The following is a 24,163-nucleotide window of genomic DNA, read 5'->3' as shown; positions in this document are numbered from 1 at the left end:
TTGAAAAACCGGAAGGAATTACATTTCAGAGACATTGAATGGACAATCGTTAAGAGAAATGTGAAATATAACTATGAAAGGTGAAGAAAAACGTAATAAAAATAAGCATTTTGTGCCCTGAAAAATGAACTCTGACTGATGGTCAGAACCCTGGGAACAGCACACAGGCAGCCCAGCCATTGAGCTGCCAGAAGCTACTGATTAGAGAGCTAGTGGATCTGATGTAAGGTATCAGTTTGATCCACCCATGAGCTGGGAGGTTGGAGCAGGCCCGGTGTGACCCAACTGCTGGGGGGAAAGGAGAGGGGGAGGGAGTTTAGATAAGAACAGATACTCTCACTTTTGTAAGGGATCTCTGGTCACTGCCTTGTTCTGCTAAGCAAGATTTGAATCAGGACGTCTTGTAATCTATCAAATTAGTCTATGGTTCTGCAATTTCCTTCTCCCTCTGCTTGAGGTAATCTGGCTCTAATCTGTCTATTGGTGGGGGAAGAGCTATAGTGTCAGCCTTAATCTTATTGGTCACGTTGTTGGGACCAAAAGGTCACATAAAGCACTTTAAGATCGACGGGTAAAATAATCACTCCAGGAGAGAGGCTCATATAAAATACCTACCGACTTGCCAACACATAGTTGGCTTTGAATGTTAATGTGAAGCAAATGTTCAAGATGCTTTTGGCTAAAATGGTTACTAAGATGGTGTTTGTGTCTGTGTGTGTGTGTGTGTGTGTGTGTGTGTGTGTGTGTGTGTGTGTGTGTGTGTGTGTGTGTGTGTGTGTGTGTGTGTGTGTGTGTGTGTGTGTGTGTGGTTTGGTTGAACATGGGGCCTAAATAGTTTGGAAACAAAGTGAATTGTTGAAAATGTTTCTAGTCTTACAAAGCTAATCTACTGCAAGTAGAAACCAGTAACCAAGATTATGTATATTATCCAAATGCAGAGAAAAATCTGTGGCCTTAAATGAAACACATGTGCAAACACACACACACACGCACACACATACGACTTAAACACACACACATCTTTTCTCTCTCACAAACATAAGCATGCATGGGCCTACACGCACACACCCAAGCAAACACACACACACACACACACACACACACACACACACACACACACACACACACACACACACTCACACATACACACACACACACACACACACACACATTTAATGACTTACACGTTTAAATGCTTTTATTTTGATCCAAAATTACAAAGAAGGGGAACAAGAGATGTAAATATTTTGGGAAGAAAGAATGATAATGTAACAGGTTCATCACGCTTACATGCCTTTATAAGACCTACATGATAAGTTACGATATTACACCGAACACTTAACAATAAACAAAACATCTTTGTCTCCAGATTTGCATACTACCTATGGTGGCTGAAAGAGGGGAACATTTTGCCAATCTTCTTATGTAACCACCCCAACCGCAGTCCTCTCACACACACACACACACACACACACACACACACACACACACACACACACACACACACACACACACACACACACACACACACACACACACACACACACACACACACACGTCTACATAACAAGTCCCTTGGTGGCTTAACCACCCCAGCTGTTACCTAGCGACAGCAGACTGATTTGGGGAGGAAGTTTCGGAGGGCTTTTGCTCCATGTAATATGGTTAAATTAGGGGAGATTAGTGGGGTCCCGGGTATCACCTGACCCCCAGCAGATAGCTCCTCACCTAACGGAATTCCAGACCCTGATTTAATGACACAGATCTCAACGTTATTAAACAGTCAAAAGTTTGAGTGAATGTTGGGACATGTCACGTATATTGGTATTCTATTATACAAATAATGAATGGACAATGTATTCAACATGGATAATGTTTCCTGTTTGTCATATATCACCACAAATGTTTCTGCAGTATTTGTGAATTATGAATGAACTAGTAAACAAAGTAGATAGATAGTCAGACAGACTGACAGACAGCTAGACAGACAGACCAACTGATCATCACTCAACTATGTCTGGAATCTTTTCGTCATGGCAACAAGGCACACACAGGATATGCTGCGGATTAAACAAAATTAAATAAAAGGGAAGGAGAGGACTGGAGAGAGAGCGAGAGAAGAAAGGAGAGCGGAGAATGGTTTAAAGAACCGAAAAGACAGAGTGAGAAAGGGAAGGAAGAGGAGAGAATGGAGTACGACAGAGAGCCAGAAGAACAACAGAGGGCAGTATGTACTCTCCTCTTATATCCCGCTTTATTGATTAATGCACAGATAATTGAAATGATACCAATTGAGAATATTATACAAACATATTTATAACATATGCCGATCTTTAGTGATTTTTAGATAAATCATCAAAGATTGGGCTTCAGTGGCATGGGTTGACATCAAAATAATGTGTGTCTTGGATCATAAAATAATTTGATATTGTGTACATGTTTTGTGATGTTCGATAGGAGTTAAGCAGTTTAGCAAGTGTAACTATATATTTATGTTAGGGTGTTTGACTCCCAGCTGAAAGGTCCAGGGCGGAAACCCTAATGTCTGCAGTCAACTGTAGATATCCTCGATCAAGATGTCCCCAAGCCAATAGCTGCTCCTTATTTATCTGATCAAATTAAAGTTTTTTGGGATAAAAGCCGAAAATACTAAATGTGTGTGTGTGTGTGTGTGTGTGTGTGTGTGTGTGTGTGTGTGTGTGTGTGTGTGTGTGTGTGTGTGTGTGTGTGTGTGTGTGTGTGTGTGTGTGTGTGTTTGTTTGTGTGCGCATGTCTACGTGCTCCCAGGGAATGAGTGTGGCTCGGATCCATGACAAGCACAAATTGAAATCCTTCTGGGAGCAGAGGATCCAACAGCACATCCTGCTGGAGGGGGCGGAGCATAGCAGGGAGAGAGACAGCGCTCTGCTCAGGTCAGTAGTTACCAGTCAGTAGTTATGATACCAATCAGTATTTATGATACAAGTCAGTAGTTACGATACAGTCAGTAGTTATCAAACCAGTCAGTATTTATGATACAAGTCAGTAGTTACGATACAGTCAGTAGTTATCAAACCAGTCAGTAGTTATGATACTAGTCAGTAGTTACCAGTCAGTAGTTATGATACCAGTCAGAAGTTATGATACTAGTTAGTCGTTATGATACCAGTCAATAGTTATGATACCAGTCATTAGACAAACTTACCAGACCTTATGGTTTACCAATTACAGTAGACATGACCAGAATTGTAACCCAGAACAACTGGTCCAGATGATGGCTGGTTACCTTTAGACTAACTAACCAGACACTTGGTCTGTTGGACCTGGTCAAAGAAGATGTTTACCATGGGACCTCCAGACAGTTGGAGGAGTAGACTAATCCGACACCATGACTAATGTACCAGATCTAAATAGATGTTAGACAGACCTAAGAAGGTTGGGTCATCTTCGAGACAGACTGTTGTACCATCTAGAGAACCGAACTGGCTGTAAGACGTAGAGTCAATTCCTTTAACACTTGCTCCATATTATAATCACCAATGCAGCTCCATGTTTAGAATAGGATAGGATGAGCCAAAGCAAGCGGGGCTCCAAGTCAGGCAGAAACAAAGCAAGGCTTCATGCTGGGCTGACAGTGACTAATCCCCAGCCTGTGTCAGAGTCCAGCAGGGCTTGTGTCCGTATGTGAACAGAGATGATCAGGGCTGTAGGGGTCAACAGGGATCAACACCCGGGAAATGTCAGAATACAACCCTAATCCTCAAACTAATCCCCTCCAGACACACACCTCGCCCCCTCCCTCCTCCTCCCTGCAGCTGCCACTCGGTGGAACAGCCAGCCAATCAACAGGCAGAGAGTAGAATGAGGAGAGTAAAACTAGATCAAAGTTAGTTCTCTGAGAGCTTTACAAAAACGTGTAAGTAGTTTGGGTTGTGATAGACACACATAATGTTGTTATAACATTAGATATTATTATAGTTAATTATAGTATCACAGCAGAAAGAACAGGAAGTGATATTTGTGTTTTACATAGTTTTGAATGATGACTATATGCTCTGTAAGGTGACCTTTGGTGTCTTGAAAGGCGCCTCTAAATTAAATGTATTATTATTATTATTTTATATGACTAGAGTATTTTTGTACACGTTAAACTATTTTAATTAAATCAAATTAAATATTTTATTTAGATATGATATTATAATCCCTGGTATTATTTCAACACGCTGACTGCAGTATGGGGACGCTTGCGGTTGACACGTGTCTGTCACCGGACGGGGCTCACGATGTGAGTTGATCTCAGGCATTGCTCTGGATTCAAGGACTAATCTCTAATCAAAGTTCCCAGGCTACCAGGTGATGATAGATGAGGAGATGGATGGGCGGGCAGGCCTGGGCGCTCGGGCGCTTAGTTTTTTATAGCGATTGAGATACTAAAGCTGCACCCTGACCAGTGACACACCGGACTGTCCCACACCGGGCTGTCCCACACCGAGCTGTCCCACACCAGGCTGTCCCGCTGTTCTCACTAGAGACAGGGTCGCTGTGGGCACTTGGTCCTTGGTTTGTATTTGAAGGGGCCTCTACAAGAGCACCAATGTTATGATAATGTGTTTGTTGAACAACAGTCCCCTGAATCTTGTCAACATAAAAAGGAAACTAAGAAAATGTATAGGTTATATTATGAAATTGACAGCCAAAAGTGAACAGAAACCAGATGCATGGATCAGATTACCGTAATCCTAATAATATATGTGGCACTCACACTAGGCCATCTGTACTGTACCTCAATTAAATATATATCATCTAAATATAAAAATGAGATTTTTTTCCATCTGGCATCATGAGACAAGTATTTAGCTAGTGTGTAAGCAGTTGTTAGGAATAACATGATATTTAGCACATTTTCACTCAGTAAAACATTTTATGTAAATAATGGTTTTATTTTAATCATGGCTAAATCTTACAGTGCTAGTTTAAAGGTCAGAATATTCAAAAGTGTTATCAAAGTCATTTCAATAATCTACCATATAGGAAACTGAGATAGATAATGTTCTTTAATTTAAAGTTGTAATAATGTAGCATTAACTGTTCATGTCTACCTACATTTTTTGCATTTACATTAAGGCAAGGCAAGGCAACTTTATTTATATACCACTTTTCATACACAAGGCAGACTCAAAGTGCTTCACATATAAACATTGTCATACAATTAAAAAAAATAATAGGTAAGTAAAAGAAAAACATATGCAAAAAATAGAAAGTTAAAAAGGCATTTTAGTATTAAAATAGAAAATAAAGGCAAAGTTAAAAAAGCTTTTTAGAAAGTGCAATGTATTTAAGATTTAGCAGAAAGCTATAGCAAACATAAAAGTCTTCAGTCTTGTTTTAAAGGTGCTCAGAGTTGGGGCAAGTCTTAAATCCTCTGGGATTTATTCCAGCTATTTGTTGCGTAGTAACTAAATCCTGCTTTCCCATGTTTTGTGTTTACTCTGGGGATAATTAACAGATTGGTCTCAGAGCTTCTTAGTGGTCTAAAAGGCTGAAGTAGTGGAAGCATATCAGTTAAATATTTTGGGCCTAAACCATGTAGGGATTTATAGGTAAGCAACATGATTTTAAAATCAATTCTCTGACCTACAGGAAGCCAATGTAACGATTTCAGAATTGGTGTAATATGATCAAATTTTTTGGTCTTTGTTAGAACTCTAGCAGCAGCATTCTGAACAAGCTGAAGCTGCCTAAGAGTTTGTTTTGGGAGACCTGTAAGGTCTCCCAAAGTTTTTGTAAGTCTTCAGTGGACATGAGCCCTCTAAGTCTTGCTACATTTTTAAGGTGATAATATGCCGATTTTGTAACTGATTTGATGTGACTGTCAAAATGTATGATAACCCCTAGATTTCTGGCTTTGATTGAGGTTTTCAGGGACAGAGAGTGAAGGTGTTGGGTAACTTTAAGCCTTTCCGTTTTAGAACCAAATACAATTATCTCTGTTTTGTCCTCATTTAGTTGAAGGAAATTTCGGCACATCCATTCCTTCACTTGCTCAATGCACTGGCACAGCAGATCTATGGGCCGATAGTCATTTGGTGATAGCGATACATAGATTTGCGTGTCATCAGCATAGCAATGATGGTCAATATTGTTATTTTGCATGATTTGCCTTAGTGGGAGCATGTAGATGTTGAATAAAGAGGGTCCTAAGATTGAACCTTGTGGGACTCCACATGTCACGTTGGTTGATTCTGATACAAAGTCGCCAATGGAAACAAAGTAGTTCCTATTTTGTAGGTAGGACCTGAACCAATTTAAGACAGTGCCTGAAAGCCCCACCCAGTTTTCTAACCTTTCCAGAAGTAATGTATGGTCTACAGTGTCGAATGCAGCACTGAGGTCAAGTAGAATTAGTATTGAGGTTTTGCCAGAGTCTGTGTTAAGACGGATGTCGTTTACAACTTTAATAAGGGCGGTCTCAGTGCTGTGCAGGGTTCGAAATCCTGATTGGAAGGTGTCATAGCAACCAGTTGATGCAAGGAAGTGATTAAGTTGCTGGAGGACAACTTTCTCAATGATTTTACTTATGAAGGGTAGATTTGATATTGGTCTGTAGTTGTTAATAATAGAGGCATCTAGGCTCCGCTTTTTTAAAAGGGGTTTAATAACTGCAGTTTCAAAGCTTTTGGGAAATTGCCTGACTGGAGAGAGTTGTTAACTATCTGCAATATGTCTACTGCTAGGCAGTCGAAAACATTCTTAAAGAGGTTGGTAGGTATAGTATCAAGGCAACAGGTGGATGGCTTTAGTTGTGTCACAGTTTCCACAAGATTTTGAGAGTCTATAACATTAAAGCATGCCATCCTTGCCACGTAATTTTTGCCTGAACAGGGTGGTAGTCCAACATTTTTGTTTGAAGTGGAGATATTGATGGCGCGTCTGATACCTTCGATTTTATCAATATAAAAAGCTGCAAACTCATTGCATTTCTGCGTGGAATGGAGATCAGGTGGAATTTCTGTTGGGGGGTTGGTCAGTCTGTCAACAGTTGCAAATAGGGTTTTTGCATTATTAGTGTTGGTTTTAATGATATTGGAGAAAAATGTTTCTCTCGCATTTTTTAAGCCTAAATTGTAGGCACGGAGGCTCTCTTTATAGATATCATGGTGAATATGAAGTTTTGTTTTACGCCAGATGCGTTCAACCTTCCTGCATTCTTTTTTCTGTGCTGTTACAGAAGCAGCTTTTCTCCAGGGTGCCTTTTGCTTTCCAGAAATCGTTTTAACCTTATAAGGTGCAATGACATCTATGACTTTCAAAATTGTCAAATTAAAGTTTTCTACAAGATCATCAGCAGAACATGGGTTTAGAGGTGGTAGCAAGGAGATGGCCTTTTTAAAAAGTACATTAGAATCTTCATTGATATACCGTTTTTTGACAGTGTTTGATTTTGTCTGTATGTCGGGAATAAAATATATGTTAAAGAAAACACAAAAGTGGTCAGACAAGGAAGGTTCAGTCACAGAGAGATCAGAAACATTGAGGCCCTTTGTGATAACCAGGTCTAGAGTGTGCCCCTTACAATCAGTAGCCTCTTTCACATGTTGAGACAGTTCAAATGTGTCCAAAATGGTAAAAAGTTTTTTTGCACACTTGTCATTGAAATCATCAGTATGAAAATTGTAGTCACCAATTTCACTAGACAGTCAAATTCTGTGGAGATGCTAGACAATAATTCTGTGAAGTCATCGAAAAAAAATGCAGAATATGTGGGTGGCCTGTAAATAATTAATAGGAGAACTCTGGGGGAGCACTTCAATACAGCACTAAGGTATTCGAACGATGGAAAATCACCAAATAACATCTGTTTCCCCTGAAATACATTTTGAAATATAGCAGCAACCCCTCCACCTCTTTTTCCAGATCTACATGCATCAAAAAAGTTATAGTTGGGAGGAGCTGTCTCTATCAGAACGGTTGCACTGTTAATTTGTTCCAGCCATGTTTCAGTTAAAAACATAAAATCAAGTTTAGAAGTGGTAATAAAATCATTAACTAAAAATGATTTGTTATTAAGAGACCTCACATTAAGTAGAGCCATCCTGATGGTGTTGTTGATAGGCTTTAAGGTTGTTTTTGGTTTGGAGGCAATAGATATGAGGTGAGCAGTGTGTCTAAGTTTCCCTTTGTTTACTCTCTTAGTGGTTACAGCATGAATGCGAAAGTTGCCCTGCTTTGACGTAGGCAACCTTGGGTTCAGCAGATTATGTGAAACTTCCTTTATACTGTGTCTACGGCTGAACCCTTTTTTGTCTCAGTAATACTCAGGACTACTATCAGTATAGGGGGGGGGGCTGGGGCGCCATCCTCTTGGGTGTTATCAGCCTGTGGCCATGACGTGGCGATGCTTTCAATGACACAGATATAAGTTTGCTGCCAACATATTCCAGTCTCTTATATTCGGCTGGAAAATCGCAAAGGGAGGAGAAATTGGGGCTGGAGTTGTTGTTGTAGCTATGGGAGAGATGAGGCTGGAGGTCATCGTCGATGGGGGAATGCAGAGGAGGGGGGTGGCCGTTCCTCGCCAAGCCAGCATCAGCGATGGGGGAAGGCACAGTGTTGATGGCGTCGGGCGGGCTGTTGTCTCTCTTCAAGGTCTGTATCTGTGTGTCAGATAGTGGCAGAGTAGATGTGTGGGGGAGGCTGTAGTCTCGCTTCTTCTCAGCTCGCCTCAATGGCGACTGGTTATTGTTCCGTCTCTGTCCGCACTGTCCGTCCGGATGCATCTCGGGGCTCAGGGGTGCATGGGTGGCAGGCGCATTCATGGACTCTTGAAGTGGCAGGAACCGGTTCTTCAGTGGCAGGGTTAATTTCAGTGATGGGCTAATCCGGCTGATACATGTAACTTTAGCTTTGGGTAGCTTAGTGTGGCAGCACGAGCTATGGAGTGATGCCCCTTTTCTTAAGGCAGTATCGGTAGCATTAATTATTGCCAGACAACGCCACCCTGGGAATTTCACCCAGAGATTTATTTTAAGTGGACTAGCACAAATGAAGGAAAGGCACTGAGGTCCGTTATGCAATGAGGCAGAGACGGCAGTTCGATCATACAAAAACACTTTTATTTATACAAAATGTCTGTTCTTAAAACTAGAGAATTACTCACTGCGGGGAAAAATGGGGAGAACCTATCAGTGCTGAGACCTACTGTGAACACCTGCATCCAAAGGAAAGGGGGTCCCAGGAACACCACACGTAAAACAATTGAAAAATAAACCAAATGCAAACAATACAAAAGGGACACCGTGACCAGGACACCAGTCTACCACCGTAGGCTCAGCACCTGAATTGAGGGGGATCGCAGAGCAACCAGTTAGAAAACATAATGGAAACAAAATAATAATAACTAATAAGAGAAATCAATTAAATAAACAAAATCTATAATAAGTAAACACAAGGAGAAATCAGCAAAACAACTCTTACATAACATAACATACACACTTTAAGATGTAGTTGCACCAACTAAAAGAAAAGAGACAGCGACACAACAGGAAAAGGAACAAACTATCGCTAGCCGAATGAACGGCAAAGCGATCGGGTCCGAGTCGGCCCTGACAAGGCAGTAATCACGTGGAAGCAAAGCAGCAGTGGTTTTTATAGGTGGATTAGCCGCCGCTGCGTCGCTACTGTCGGCCACCCAGTCGGGCAGTCCCGGCCAACAGGGCATGGAGCAGGGAGCACAACGCTATACGAAAGCGACAGTTCAGTAGGCGGCATCGGCTATGTATTGATGAGCAGCGCGCAGCCAGCAGCAACATCCAAGTGAGCCCTGTCACTGCACAGAAGCGGAAATGGACGCACAGGAGCTACGTGACCCAGCCTCCGGCAAGCAAAAGCCTGAAACCGCACGGAAGTGGAAATGGACGCCCAGACGCAACGTGACCCAGCCTCCGGCAAACAAGAGACCGAAAGGTGCTCTACGCCCGCCTTTATACAATCGTCTCCCACCGTGATTGGCTGGGACTGCCGCACAGCTGACAGTCACCATGACAACAAACTACATGTTGCCACATTAGCATTTGGCGTTGAGTGAACTTGTTGATTCACTTTGGTATGTTGTTTTGGCTTAGTTGTTTTGGCTTAGTTGTTTTGGCGCCGACTCTGTGTCAGTGAGACGCAGCTGGAACTGTCTCTCTCTTGTCCAGCTTCGGGAAGGATACAGTGTAACTTTGATCATCTTGCTGTATCTGAGTGAGCTCAGCAAACTCACCCATCGGCACTGTATCCTGTAGGAGTCCTTTGCATTTTTCTAATGCTGCTAGTCTTGTTTAAAATAAAGCCAATGTCTGTTGCAGTTTGGTGCAGTCTGTGCATTTCCCAGTCTCCGTGCCTGAGATATCCGAATACAGAGGCATGTTGGCGATAGGAAAGTCCAAGGCTTTTTCTGCGGTCTGATCCAGGAGTAAAAAGTGCCAAAATATATTGTTGAATCGAGCGATTGAGGACGACGGAAACAAACTATATACTGTTAGGTATTATGATCATGCAATAAAATAAGATAAAGTAGATCTGAACGATGAATTAAGTAGTTTTTTCCAATGCCTAGCGGAGCTTCGGGAAACATGACCTCTCTCTCTGCTGCCTCTCTCGACTCTCGACTAACATTGATATTACTCTTATTGTGTGCATAGTTTTGTTTAAATAGTTGCATCTCTTACATTTATTGTAATTATTGTGGCCCCGGATTAATTCCCATCTGGAATGAATCAAGTAGCAATAAAGTAGGTCTGCGTTCTCTTGGAATTTTTTTCTAGGCTGCGGGAGGACTGGCTTGGGAGGCTCACCCAGAGGAACCAAAACCAGCAGAGCTTCTTTGAGGAGCAGATCCGAAGAGCCAGCAAGACACAATGTAGGCCCTCTCACCTCCCCTGACGCGTCCCCTTCTGGCACCTTCATGAGTCAAGCCAAGTCAACTTTCACAGCGTCTGAAATGTTTGTGTCGTGTATGCCTCTGTATGGCTCCGCCTGGTCAGTAGAGGGCGCTCATGGCTAGGGATGGAAAGTACTTTTTCAGTTGCAATACACTATGTACAGAAAAATGTGCCTTTGCTGATAACCTATACAGGCTTGCAGCATGCACACATTTCTGCTAAAATGGGGGAAATTAAAGGACATTAATACTCATTGTTGGGGTGCATATTTGTACAACTTAATTTAAAAGCTAAATCTTGAGTAGGCAAAGAAAGAAAAAAGCTAACAAAAACCTAAGTTAGTAGTGGAACAAAGCTAGCAAGCTACTGAAAGCAGTAGGTAAGAAATCCCTGGATGTTTTGAGTGAACCCCTAGTGGAGTTCACTCCATGTACCCTTGCAGATAAGTGATTCTATCTGGACGTTGAATCCTGTGAGGTCAAAATCGGAATTGATTGCTGGCAAATTTATTTTTTGCATGGTTTAGTCACTTGTGAGCATTATCTGGGACTCAGTGGACCAGAGTTTCCAATAAAGTGCTTGACAGCCCTGCGCACCACAACACCACACAAACAGGCTGACTGTACCAGACACTGGTCTGGGCTTTGAATACTGCTATCCCAGTGCCAGTCTTGAAAAATATGGTGCATTTGTAGCGGTTGCGTACTCTCTCGTTGCGTTGTGATTGAGACCACGATGGAACCATTGGCAGCCAGCCGTTTATTCTGGTGGAATATTTAACAGAGGAAATGCTCTTTGAGAACCCTCACAATGGCAGCCTCTCCCAGCCGGGGTATACGTAGACTAGCCATTTACATGGAAATAAATATCACATTAAACAAATTAATATTTGAATGGGCGTTTGGTGACATACCTGGTGGAATATTTAACAGAGGAAATGCTCTTTGAGAACCCTCACAATGGCAGCCTAACATGAGAGAAAGACAAGCTGAAGTACGCATTCTTGGCGAAGTCCACGCTAGCTAAGTAGCTACGACCAAAGCACATGGTAGCCAAGCTAGCGATCCTAAGCCTAAAGTCCATTTAAATGTAATAACCGATTCCAAGGAACACAATATATATATGTACAAGCAACCAAGTATTAATACAGTATTATGTACAATTAAACTCCCGTAATACATCGCCAAAGTGTGGATTCATATTTAACTGCTCTGACTACCTACCTCTCCCAGCCGGGGTATACGTAGACTGAGGAGAGGAGGCAGCAACGTACAATACAACCCCCGCATTCCGCTAGGGGGAGCTCTAGCACTCCAACCAAGGCTCCCACTACCACAGCCAGCGCAAGGATCTCGCTGGCAATGGCAAGTGGGAAGCATTAACCCTGCTACATTCCCCTCTACTGATTTCCACTTGCCCATCCAAAGAACAACCTGTGTGCTGTGCTGTGAGAACCCCTGAAACAAACCAAATCAGGCACAGTAAACAACATACAAATACACAGTGAATAACAAAACAAAAATTCAGTACTGTTCATACTACAGGTATCAAGCATTCCAGTCAGTGACCATCCCTGAAGAATTAGAATGAGGAAGGCTGCAAAGCCTCCCAACACCCATAGGAAAACATGCCCGTTTACATGTTAGGCTACCTGATACCACATAATTTACACAGTACAGTCGACGACCACCTGAACCCACAACATTCTATGTCACACAGGTCCCTGCACCATTCAGAGCTTTACCCCTTCTGAGGAAGAAAGGAAAAACAACCCAAAAAAAAAAAAACGGCACTTTAATATACACAAAAATAAATAAATAAAATAAAATCAGAAAAATCAAAATCCATAAACCTTAGAACCCAGCCAAAACTCTCTGGTGCATATTTTGGATGAGCCTGACCACCGGTCTAATAATCCTCCCACATCTAGATCTCACACCTAGCATTATATCACTGCCAGCAGTATCGGGCTGAGGATGCTGTACCCTATCTACAGTCAGTGAACCTTCAACAGAAGACCGCAAAACAGGTGCTGACACAGGGTCAAGTCGCAAGTCAGTCTGGTCCGAAGGACAGTCAACGTCAGCCGTCAAGTCAGGTGGAACTGTCCAATCGTCTGCATCCCCAGGTAAGTCACAGGAGGTAGTCTGGGCCGGAGGGTCAACATTCTCCTCCAGGTCAAGAGGTGCGTCGCAAGAGACAGTCCGAACAGGTCTGTCAGCCAACAAGGCATCCAGCGGATCTCCATTAGAGTCTGGGAGTCGTGAGATCCAAGAAACAGTCCTGTCCTCTGAATCACAATCAGGCAGGACGGTAGAACCCACATCACCATCCGGAAAGGAATCATCCGTAGCAAAGTCACTCACACAGGAACCGTCATTCTCGGACCCAGGTGGGATAGGCAAGAAATTGACAGGCATTATCAAATTTCTATGGACCACCTTCTCTCGATCCGTTGTACAGTTCTTGATCCTAAAGGTGTGTGTGTTTTCGTGTTTCTCCACAACAGTGTGCAGGTGACTGTCCCAGCGATCAGCCAACTTTCTCTTCCCACGCTCTCCTTTGTTGGCTAAAAGAACCCTGTCTCCAACTTCCACAGCCGCGCCCCTGAACTTCCTGTTGTATAAGGCAGCTTGTCTCTGCTGCTGTTTAGTAGAGGAGGTCTGAGCGATTTTTATGGCCTCTGCCAGATCATGCCTGAGACCCTGCACATAGCCGTCATAATCCACCAGCTGATCATCCTGAAGGACAGACCCAAACAACAGGTCGACTGGCAGCCTGGGTGTCCGCCCAAACATCAGCTGAAATGGAGCAAACCCTGTGGTCTCGTGCACTGTAGCATTATAGGCGAAGGTGAGAGATTTCAGATGCTGCGGCCACCTGTGCTTGGCCTTGGGCGGCAAGGCTCTTATCATTCCACCAAGGGTGCGATTGAATCTCTCAACAGCTCCATTGCCCATGGGGTGGTACGGGGTGGTGCGCGATTTCTGGACACCAGCAGCAATGAGCATCTCGGCTATAAGACTGCTTTCGAAGTTGGCCCCCTGGTCCGAATGTATGCGCTCAGGAAAGCCGTATACACAGAAGAAGTTGTTCCAAAGTTGATTTGCAACAGCTTTTGCTGATTGGTTTGGACAGAGGTACGCCTGAGCCAGTTTGGTAAAATGGTCGGTAACCACAAGCACATCAAGTGACTTGTTAGAAGAATCTTCAGCCGACCAAAAGTCAATACAAACCAACTCGAGAGGCCTAGATGTCACTATGCTCTCGAGTGGCGCCCTGCCCTCCGGCTCTGGAGACTTGCTAAATACACAGCGGCGACAACACCGCACGTATTCCTTCACGTCTCTCTCCATGCCTTGCCAGTAGAATCTCTGTCTAGAGAGGTAGAGCGTTCGTCTTTGGCCTTGATGACCAGCTTCATCATGCACACCTCTGAGGACCTCCTCCCTCAGTACCAAGGGCACAACATACTGGTACGTCTTCCGCTGTGTGACAACCTCCTTCGAAACACGATAGAGGACGCCTTGTTTGATGGAAAGTTTCTCCCAATGCCTGAGGAGCCTCAAAGTGTCAGCTGGCTCATGCCCACGCTCACGCCTTGATGGACGTCTCTGCCTCTCCACAAAGTGAAGCACCCGACTCAAGCAAGGGTCTGCACGTTGTGAAGCCATCAACGTCTCTTTAGGCAAGGGACGGATGTCGGAATGCTCACGTGGTTGGATGGATTGCACAAGCTGAGGAAGGAGAAAGGCTTGGGGAGGCACATGCTCCTGGCCCAATGACCGCTCCAAGACAGCAGAGACGGCCTGATTGGAAACGGAAGGGCCCAAGGACACTGCCACAGCACTGCTGAGAGATGGCATGACTCGCGGATTGCAGGATTGACGGAACGCATCCTGCACACTGTCAAGGTTCAAGGCGTTCGCTTCCTCCATGAGTGCATCATACGGGACCCTGGTGAGACGATGAAGCATACTGGGCTGCACAAAAGGCTCCCGGCTGAGGGCGTCCGCCACAACATTCTTAGGACCGGGGATGTATCTTATTTCAAAGTCGAACGGGGCGAGCTTAGCCACCCATCTCTGTTCACAAGCATCGAGTCTGGACTTACTCAGAATGTAGGTCAACGGATTATTGTCCGTCCATGCCGTAAACTTGTGGCCTCTCAGCCAGTGGCTGAATTTGTCACAGACAGCCCATTTGAGCGCCAGAAACTCCAACCTATGTGCTGGGTAGCGAGACTGGGCATAGTTGAGAGATTTGCTGGCGAATGCAATCGGACGTGCTACATTATCCCCCTCAGTCAGTTGAGATAACACCGCACCCAGACCATTGGAGGAGGCGTCCACTGAGAGCAAAAAGGGCTTGCTGAAGTCTGGGTGAGCCAGAGCAGCATTATCTAGCAGCGCTAGTTTTAGCCTCTTGAAAGCCTCTCCGCATTCCACTGTCCAGTCAGTAGAGGTAAGTTTCCTTGTTACAGGCGTCTTCCTTTTCCCCTTACTGTAACGTGGCCTCTTGACTCCAGAGGTAAGTGCAAAGAGGGGCTTGCTGATCTTCGAGTAGCCCTCAAAGAATTGCTGGTAGAACCCAACCATACCAAGGAATGATCTTATCTTGGTGGGAGATGGGACAATGCCGGACTCATCCATCAAGTCTTTCTCGCTGAGATTTACAATGGCCTTGACCTTCTCAGGGTCTGTGGCAATGCCATGTTTGTCAATGATGTGCCCCAAAAACCTCACAGATGGCCGCAGGAGGTGGCACTTTTTGGGGGCTAACTTTAGATTGTGCACCCTCAATCTCTCAAAAACCATTTCTAGTCTTTGCAAAGCTAGCTGTTCGTTAGGAGCAAAAACCAAAATGTCATCCAAATAGCAGAGGAGGCTTAAGAAGTTTTGGTTACCAAAGATAGCCATCATCATCCTCATGAATGTTGCCGGGCTGTTACACAGACCCTGCGGGAGTCTGTTGTACTCATAAAGCCCAAATGGGGAGGTGAACGCAGTAAACTTCTTATCCTCCTCGTGTACTTCCACATTGTAGTATCCCGAGGTCAAGTCCATGGTCGAGAAAAATGTATTCCCCCCCAGAGCTGCCAAAGCGTCGGCCTGGTGAGGCAGAGGGTGGGCATCCTTTACGGTACGCGCATTCAGCCAGCGAAAATCCATGCAGAGACGCAAGTCTCCATTCTTTTTCCAAACTAGGACAAGCGGCGATGCATACTCACTCGCAGATTTCCTTATGATCTCTTGCTCCTCCTCCATCTCATTCAAAGCCGTTCGGAGCTTGTCATAGTGAGATGGAGCCAGCCGACGATACGGCAGCCTGAAGGGTTTGCTGTCACTTAGGCGGATGCGGTGGACAAACCCTTTGGCTGTACCGCAGTCCATGCTGTGACGAGAGAAGATGGACTCATACTTTGTCAGCAGATCAACCAGCTTTGCTTTCCAGAATGGAGACAAATCAGCTGAGTCAATGTCAATGTCCTGCAGACCCAAGTCGTGAAGGGCTGACCTACAAGGCCTGGGCATAGAGTGCTCAGAGTCAACTGTCAAGCTCTTCTCGCTACCCGTGTCAGTCAGGTCAGTAGTCTTGGCTACATTACATTCAACACTGTCAGTCTCGTCAGTCCTGTACAAATAGTCATTGTCAAAGTCCTCAAGTGCCACACAGGGGGACGCGTCAGCAATCTTGCAGTTCCGTCTTAGAGTCACAGGTTTATTGGAGGGGTTGATAATTCTCACTGGGACCCAACCATCGCCCCATAGTGGCGTCACCAGTCGCCCTACCATGACGGTCCGTGGCACTGTTCGTGACTGACTTGGCTCCACTACCAGTGTGCTTCCAGCAGAGAGGCACACATGACCAGGCAAGCGCCCCCACACTAAGTGTTCTCGCATAGGCTCTAAAGTCACGGCATGCTTCAGCTTGACTGTGCCCACTTTTTCTGGGATTTCACTGCCTCTCCATTTCTCCACAGTGGCCAACAGCTGCAGAAGACCGTCCTCCTTACCAGACGCCTGAGGTGAAAGAGATGCTGTCTCCCCGAAACTCCCAGGGTGTTTAGCCATTCGAATGAGGTGTTTTATAACGTTGCTGCCCAGAATCAGGTCATCACTCTGACCATCCACAACGAGTGTGGGCACGGAGATCTGGCAGTCATGGACTTTCATCTGCAGCTCGCAAACACCTACAGGACATGTCCTCAACCCTCCACAGCCAATCAGCACAACTGATGTCGGGGCAACAAAGTGAGGGGAAATAACACCTGCGTCCTGCAGCTTTGGAAGTAAGCGTGAGCTCATAGAACAGGCCATTGAACCACTGTCCAACATGGCACGCACCTCCACAGCATCATGAATCATCACACTAGTGTAGAAAAGATCGTCTTTCGCAGTCAGTCGCTGCGTGTTCTGAAAAATTAAAGTTGAATCACTGTCCGTCGTTGCACAAGCATGTGAAAAAACGGACTGAATATCATCGTCATATGGGGATGCGCCAGCTGACCCTTCACTAGACCCCTCCTCGTGCGGGTCAGCTAGTTTCCCTGCTGCGTGGGTGAACCAGGAGCAGGTGGGGCTGAGCAAGTGGCAGCTTGATGCCCAGCAGCATGGCAGCGGAAGCATAGACGTTCGTTCCGACAGTGGGAAGCAGTGTCATGGTCGTCGCAGCCACAAATAGCGCATGGCCCCCGAGCCCGGGTGCGACCGACAGGTCTCTGTCTAGGCTGCCCGTAACGCTGAGGAGACTCCCGTTGTAACAAACGCTCCAGCAGAGTGACAATATGCCCAAGAACGTGACTCTCACCTGACGCCGGCCCGCCGGTCATGGCAGGTTGGGCAGCAGGAGTCACTGCAGTCTGCGCGTGACTATGCACAGCATCAACAGCCTGAGAATATTGCAGGTGGTCTGTTGGACGTGCAGCTGAATGGCGCTGCTGAAGACGTTTTTTGTGATGGTGCTCATCAAGCCGTACCTGCACATCCATGGCAGTCCACTCCTCCAGTGGCCTACAGCTGAAGACCAGAGACAGTTCTCGATCGGGACAGTGAGTGATGAACATGACAGTCACTTCCCTAGAGGAGTCATCAATAGTTTTGCCTTGCCTTTTCAGCCCATCCGTAGCTGTGTCGAGTGCCTTGTTAAGCCGGATCCAATAGTCAACAGCACTTTCATTCTCTAAGGGCTTTGTGTCATAGAAGTCAGCAAGAGGCATGAAAGAAGTCACAGACTCACTAAAGTGTTGCTTGAGTATGTCGAAAATGGGCTGAGGACCTAACCGTAACACCAAACTAGGCTTGCTACGCACCCCCACTCTCACAACATCACGTGCTCTACCCTGTAGCCTGCCCATTACTTCTTCCTCCTGATCACATAACTGAACATCCCTCTTAGTCAGATACACTTTAACACAGTCTTCCCACTCAGAAACCGAAAGTTTGTCAGTCTTGTCCCCCCTGAAGGGATGCGGTTCACCACTATGCTGGCTAACAGTCAGGCTCATCTTAGAGAGATCAGCAATGGTCGAAGGGGCCAAAGTAACATCACCAGTTGGGGCGGACCTAAGACAAGAGGCAATGTTCTCCCCAATACTAGTCCCTATCTGCTTAACTAAGTCAGTTAATACATGCACAGGGACATGGTCCACATCCCTACCCCCAGAAAATGCAGATGGACCAGCTAACTGATCAGCACTAGAAGAAACGTCACCACCCTCAGCACCATTCACTTTGGCCTGTTGAGGAGTGGATGTCAGGGGCCTCCCCCGAAAACCTCCTTTCTGGAGTGATGGGCTAAACATAAATGTCTGACCCCTGCCTAAAGCAGATAAGTTCAGCTCATCCATCTCTAATGAGTCACAATTTCCCAAAACCCAAAATGTACGTTATGCAGTGACAATAGTAAAGAAATAAAAACACATACACAACTTATGACTCAAATGTCACGTTCAACTCAAAAGCAAAAAAAAAAAGAAAACAATTTGCATTATGTGCACGAGAAAGAAAAATAAAATAAAACACAAAAAAATTAAAACACATATATCTTTACAAGATGGTCGGCAGTAACCATATCCCTTGGTTCGAACTATTCCTCTTTATTTTTATTACTGAACCTGTCTACCAGAAGCAGCACGGGCGACTCACTGCACGGCCACGTCGTCAGTGCTCACGTGCCACGTGTTGAATGGCGATCCTCAACGACGCAGCAGACAGGCAGAGAAGAACGGGTCACGGCACCATTTGTAGCGGTTGCGTACTCTCTCGTTGCGTTGTGATTGAGACCACGATGGAACCATTGGCAGCCAGCCGTTTATTCTGGTGGAATATTTAACAGAGGAAATGCTCTTTGAGAACCCTCACAATGGCAGCCTCTCCCAGCCGGGGTATACGTAGACTAGCCATTTACATGGAAATAAATATCACATTAAACAAATGAATATTTGAATGGGCGTTTGGTGACATACCTGGTGGAATATTTAACAGAGGAAATGCTCTTTGAGAACCCTCACAATGGCAGCCTAACATGAGAGAAAGACAAGCTGAAGTAGGGGAGAGCCGGGTCGATTGAAACACGGGACGATTGAAACACAGCGATTTACTCGAAAACCACGCAAGGCTTTCACGTCAAAATTCGTCACCACGTTCAGCAAGCAAGACTGACCAACCCCGGGAAATTTCGTGTAATGACGTCACGCCGTTCAGATGTTATCCCGCAAACTTGTTTTCGAGAGCTGTAAGTAAAATCCTTCCTGCGGTAGTTTTTTTGTAATAAATAGTTGTATTTTTTGTTTCATGCCATAATAATATGACTATACAACAGATGAATTAGTACTTAAACCTGTGATAAAGTGTGCAATGTCACAGTTTTGAAGTTTAGAGGTAAAAAAGGTTTAAGTGTCAGTAGTCGCTGTCGGGACGATTGAAATACCTGTTTCAAACGTCCCGCACATCAGCCTGTGTAATTGCGCGCACATTGCATGATCAATACCTGTATAAATTACAGAATTAATAAATGTTTTGCAATGATTAACTACTGCTTTGAATTAATAACATATTTTTAATGAACAAAACGTGTTTATCACATGCATCAACAGTTTACTGAGAGAAGGGGAGGGCAGAGGAGGGCAGTGAAGCCATTCATATTGGGCTCACCCCTAATGAGGTCAGTGTTGTGAAAAGGGCTACATACATTTTTGGACAGGCACACATGTATGCTATGCACATAGTTTAATTAATAAATATGAACAAATAACATAAACATAAACACACAAATGTACATCAACTGTTTACGACCCCGTGCATTTCAGCTGCCCATTCCCTGCATCCTGGTTGAGGAAGGACTGGATCACCTCCTTCAGGGAGCGCAGTAGCAGCTTCCCCCTTCGGCGTCCAGAGGCCACTAGCCAACAACGGTTGTCCAGCTTCAATCAAAACAATGTCAACTTGTTCTACCAAAATTGAAAGATGGTGCTGGACCGGCACCAGTTCCAGGCCAAGGATATTTGGAACATTGATGAAACCGGTATTTAATATGAACTTTATTAATATAAAACACAACTATAAACACATAACTACATTTATAAAAATAAACTATGCTCACAACCATATAAATATGAAAAAAACGATATACACTTAACTAGTAGAAACGATGCTAACAACTATATACATATCAAAACAACTATATACACATAACTATATATATACACAACTATGCTCACACAACTATTTACAGGGGTCACCACTGTCCAGGTGCGCCCAGATGGGGCAGAAGCAGGTCAGGTCAGTGACCTCAGCGGAGTCACACCCGTGTCCGAGGAGTCGAAGCTGCTCCGCCTGCTGGACAATCACCCGTCCCACCTGTCTATTGCAGCAATCGATTCCTGCAGAGCCTACGGCATAGTGCTGCTGTCATTCCCTCCCCACTGCACCCGCAGGTTGCAGCCAATGGACATTAGTGTCTTCGGCCCCCTAAAGGGGTACGTAAACAGTGCGGCGGACAGGTGGATGAGGAGCCACCAAGGGATCAACATCTCGATATATGATGTGCCCTCCATCATTGCTGAAGCCTTACCAGAGGCTGCAACAGTGAAGAACATCACCTCCGGGTTCTCAAGTTCAGGGATCTGGCCTTTTAAACCCTCCGCGTTTGAGGGAAATGACCGGATCCCATTCCACAGACCGTCCTCCTCCCAAGGCTTCAGGTGACGAGGCCAGCGCTTCTCCAGGTGCCACTTCAGGTAGGAACAGTTCATCAGAAGCAACAGAGTTCATAATACATAAGTAAATAGTCCCATAAGTCAAAGTTCATAAAAAAAGTCTATAGGTTAGTGGATGGCAGAGAAGCTGCTAGACCACCAGGCTACAACTCTCCCATCAGGGAATTTAACAAGGATCAGGAGGGTGGGAATATAAACATTTATTTATTTAAAAGTGTATTTTTTAAATGTGTCCTTCGGCAGGCATGGATGTACCTGGACGAGTTGCCGGGCCTGACGAAGCTGTCTGGCCTGAGGAAGATGCCCTCGAATTCTGCCTGGACATCGTCCGGTCTTACCCTAAGGCCGGGCCTAGAAAGATTACAAAGAGAAAAGGGAGAAAGAGGCATTTGGAGTTACTCTTGCATCTCATATCTCGTCTGGCCTTCCTTTGTCTACAGTCATGTAGACCTACCACATTTAAAGTAATTCAATTAGCATTAAAATGCACATTTTATGTTTTCAGGACAACTGCTATACTTACGACCCGAACTCTGAAGCAGCGTCATCCCGCCAAGCAGCCTCCCTCCTCTCGGGCTCCCAAGAAGAGGCTCTTCTCGCCCGCTCCTGATGCCGCCCCCCTTGCTGGAGTCACCCCTGGTGCCACCTCAGCTGCTCCTCCCACCATCACCTGGCCCGCTGATGGAGTCAGCCCCACCTTAGGCCTAGTTTGTCCTGTTCCGGAGGCAGCAGAGTTCACCACCATTGCTGCCTCTACATCTCCAATTTATTTAGGCCTATCCAGCGAGGACGTCAGCTGCCTCGTGTGCTGCGAGCTCTTCAGCGCCTCGATGCCTGGGGAAGAGTGGGTCCAGTGTGATCGCATGAGGCTTGCACCGACGGGAGTACACACTACCTGTGTCACCTGTGTGACAAAGAATACAAATATTTAGCCTACTATACTGTCCATGTGTCTTCACTAGTTTGCAGTGGAAATACTGTAAATGTAGGCCTACAGCACAATTCACTTAACATTATAGACTGATTAACTAACTAACTATTAGGCCTGGGTTAGGCTATGAGTGGGAGCTGGGCTATTACATATTTTGCTGGGTAGGCCTACTTTTTGTCCATGATTGTAACGCATCCAAAATAACAACGGCTACATTAAATTATGACAATAATAATTTAATTTAGTGGACATGCACACTTAAAAACTGCTGGGTATAAGCTATAGGCTAGCCTACTACACCCTTGCTCTTGGTCATGACACATGGCAGGCCGATTTATTTTTTTCTCCAGCCATTACCATCAATCAGCTAGAGTGCAATCTTCATCAAAGTTCTGCTTATTATATGATTTCAACATAATGTTCATGTCAATGTGCAGACTATTACACAATATTTATCAGATAAAATAAGTTTAGCCACTTACCTGTCCACAGAGACTCCGGATGCTTCTGTGCGCCGGGCTGTGCGTGTTGAAAAGAAATTAACCCCGTGCGGCGCTTGGATAAATTTCCGCTGTAACAGGTCTCGTGATATCCTGTTGACCTGGGGCCGTATTCACAAAGCATTTTATCTTACCGCTAGGAGTGCTCCTAACTCGCGCTAAAACATTTTACGTAGGAGTTTTTTCTTAAAAGTTATTCACAAAGCCGCTGAGACCTACTCTTACTAAGGATAAATCACAAAGAGTGAACTAAGAGTGACGCGCCGTTGCTATGGATTACGTCAATTCTCGTGCACGAGTTTAGAAGCGGTCAGTTCGGTGATTGGTTGTTCAGACGAGCCCACTGAATCACCGAAAAACAAGGAAATAGCCTAGGCTAGAAATGAATTCCTATTAAGTAGTTATAGTGCAGTTAGCAGAATACACGCATGATGACAATTTTGTGCAGACCACGATAATGACGTTGTAGCCTGCACGTTCAAGAGAGAGAGAAAGCAAACAATAAAAATACGTAAAATCTAAAAGAAAATAAATGTTACGAACTACCCAAGTGTTGACTGATTTGTGCCAAGGTGTTTACCTAAAATGTGTTTTCAATGTGATCCCTAAATGCCTGTCCACTCGGTTCCACACGGCCAAATTCCTTGTAATGTTGATCGCCATCATCATCATCATCATCATCGTCTGGCTGTGGAATGTTCCTCCGCTTGCAGAGGTTGTGTAGAATGGCACATACAGTGATTACTGTGCTTGCCCTCTCTGGGGTGAGGCGTATTTCGCCGTGGAGGACATGCAACCGACGTTTCATCTGCCCAATTCCTCTCTCCACAACATTTCGTGTATGTTTGTGTGCTCGCAAAGAGCCAATACGATGTGTTTTACGCATAGGACTAAGCGTAATCTGCGTAATCACTTACATGTTACACTTTAACTGTGCTCCCGGTTGTGGATTGAGGTAGGGTGTCTAGAGCCACGTCTTGCATGGATATTAGTCACTGTCACCCAGCAAGTGACACCCAACTGGTACATCTCAAAAAGCTGCCTCAGACCGCTCACCATTAAAATGCGCGAATCATGGGTAGCTGAAGATCCAGGCCACTTTGCAACAACATCCAGTAGGCTATGTTAAAATTTGCATCAAAAACAACCTGCGTGTTGATGGAATGCACTTTCTTCCTATTGACGAACACGTCCTCGTCTTTTGATGGCGCAATTATTTAAATTTTTTAAAAGTTATATATATTTTTTTATAACTTATAATTTTTATAACATTTTATTTCGGGACTAATCGGATTATTCCTGTTAGTCGGGGATGTTATTGCATCGCGCATTAACTCCACAATAAGTTGAATACCCTAACATTTCGTCTCGCAGGCATTTTAAGATTCTTTGTGAATAGGTCTTACTGAGTTAGGAGTCCTCTTGAGGACTTTTAAGCTCTCCTAGACTTAGGTGCTACTTTTAGTCCTAAAATACTTTGTGAATTGCTCTTAGTGAAAAAAGTTAGGAGTCCTAAATTTAAGAGTGACACGCCCATTATTTTTAGGAGTTACTCCTAAATTCGCCAGTTAGGACCTACTTTTAGCCCTAAGATCCTTTGTGAATACGGCCC

General features: G+C 44.7%; 1 long non-coding RNA gene across 1 annotated transcript; it reads right to left on the bottom strand.

The window, feature by feature from the left end:
• Window positions 1-21,375: 21,375 nt before the first annotated feature.
• LOC132457537 (uncharacterized) lies at window positions 21,376-24,163 on the bottom strand. The gene is made up of 3 exons (XR_009525708.1): window positions 22,534-24,163; window positions 21,644-21,954; window positions 21,376-21,471 (listed from the first exon to the last, which is right to left on the bottom strand). It is a non-coding gene; the product is annotated as an uncharacterized LOC132457537 (long non-coding RNA).

This window comes from Gadus macrocephalus, chromosome 5 (genome assembly GCF_031168955.1).
Source record: "Gadus macrocephalus chromosome 5, ASM3116895v1".
Classification (NCBI taxonomy): domain Eukaryota; kingdom Metazoa; phylum Chordata; class Actinopteri; order Gadiformes; family Gadidae; genus Gadus; species Gadus macrocephalus.
The sequence above is the reverse complement of the archived record's forward strand: the minus strand, read 5'-3'. Positions and strand labels throughout refer to the sequence as shown.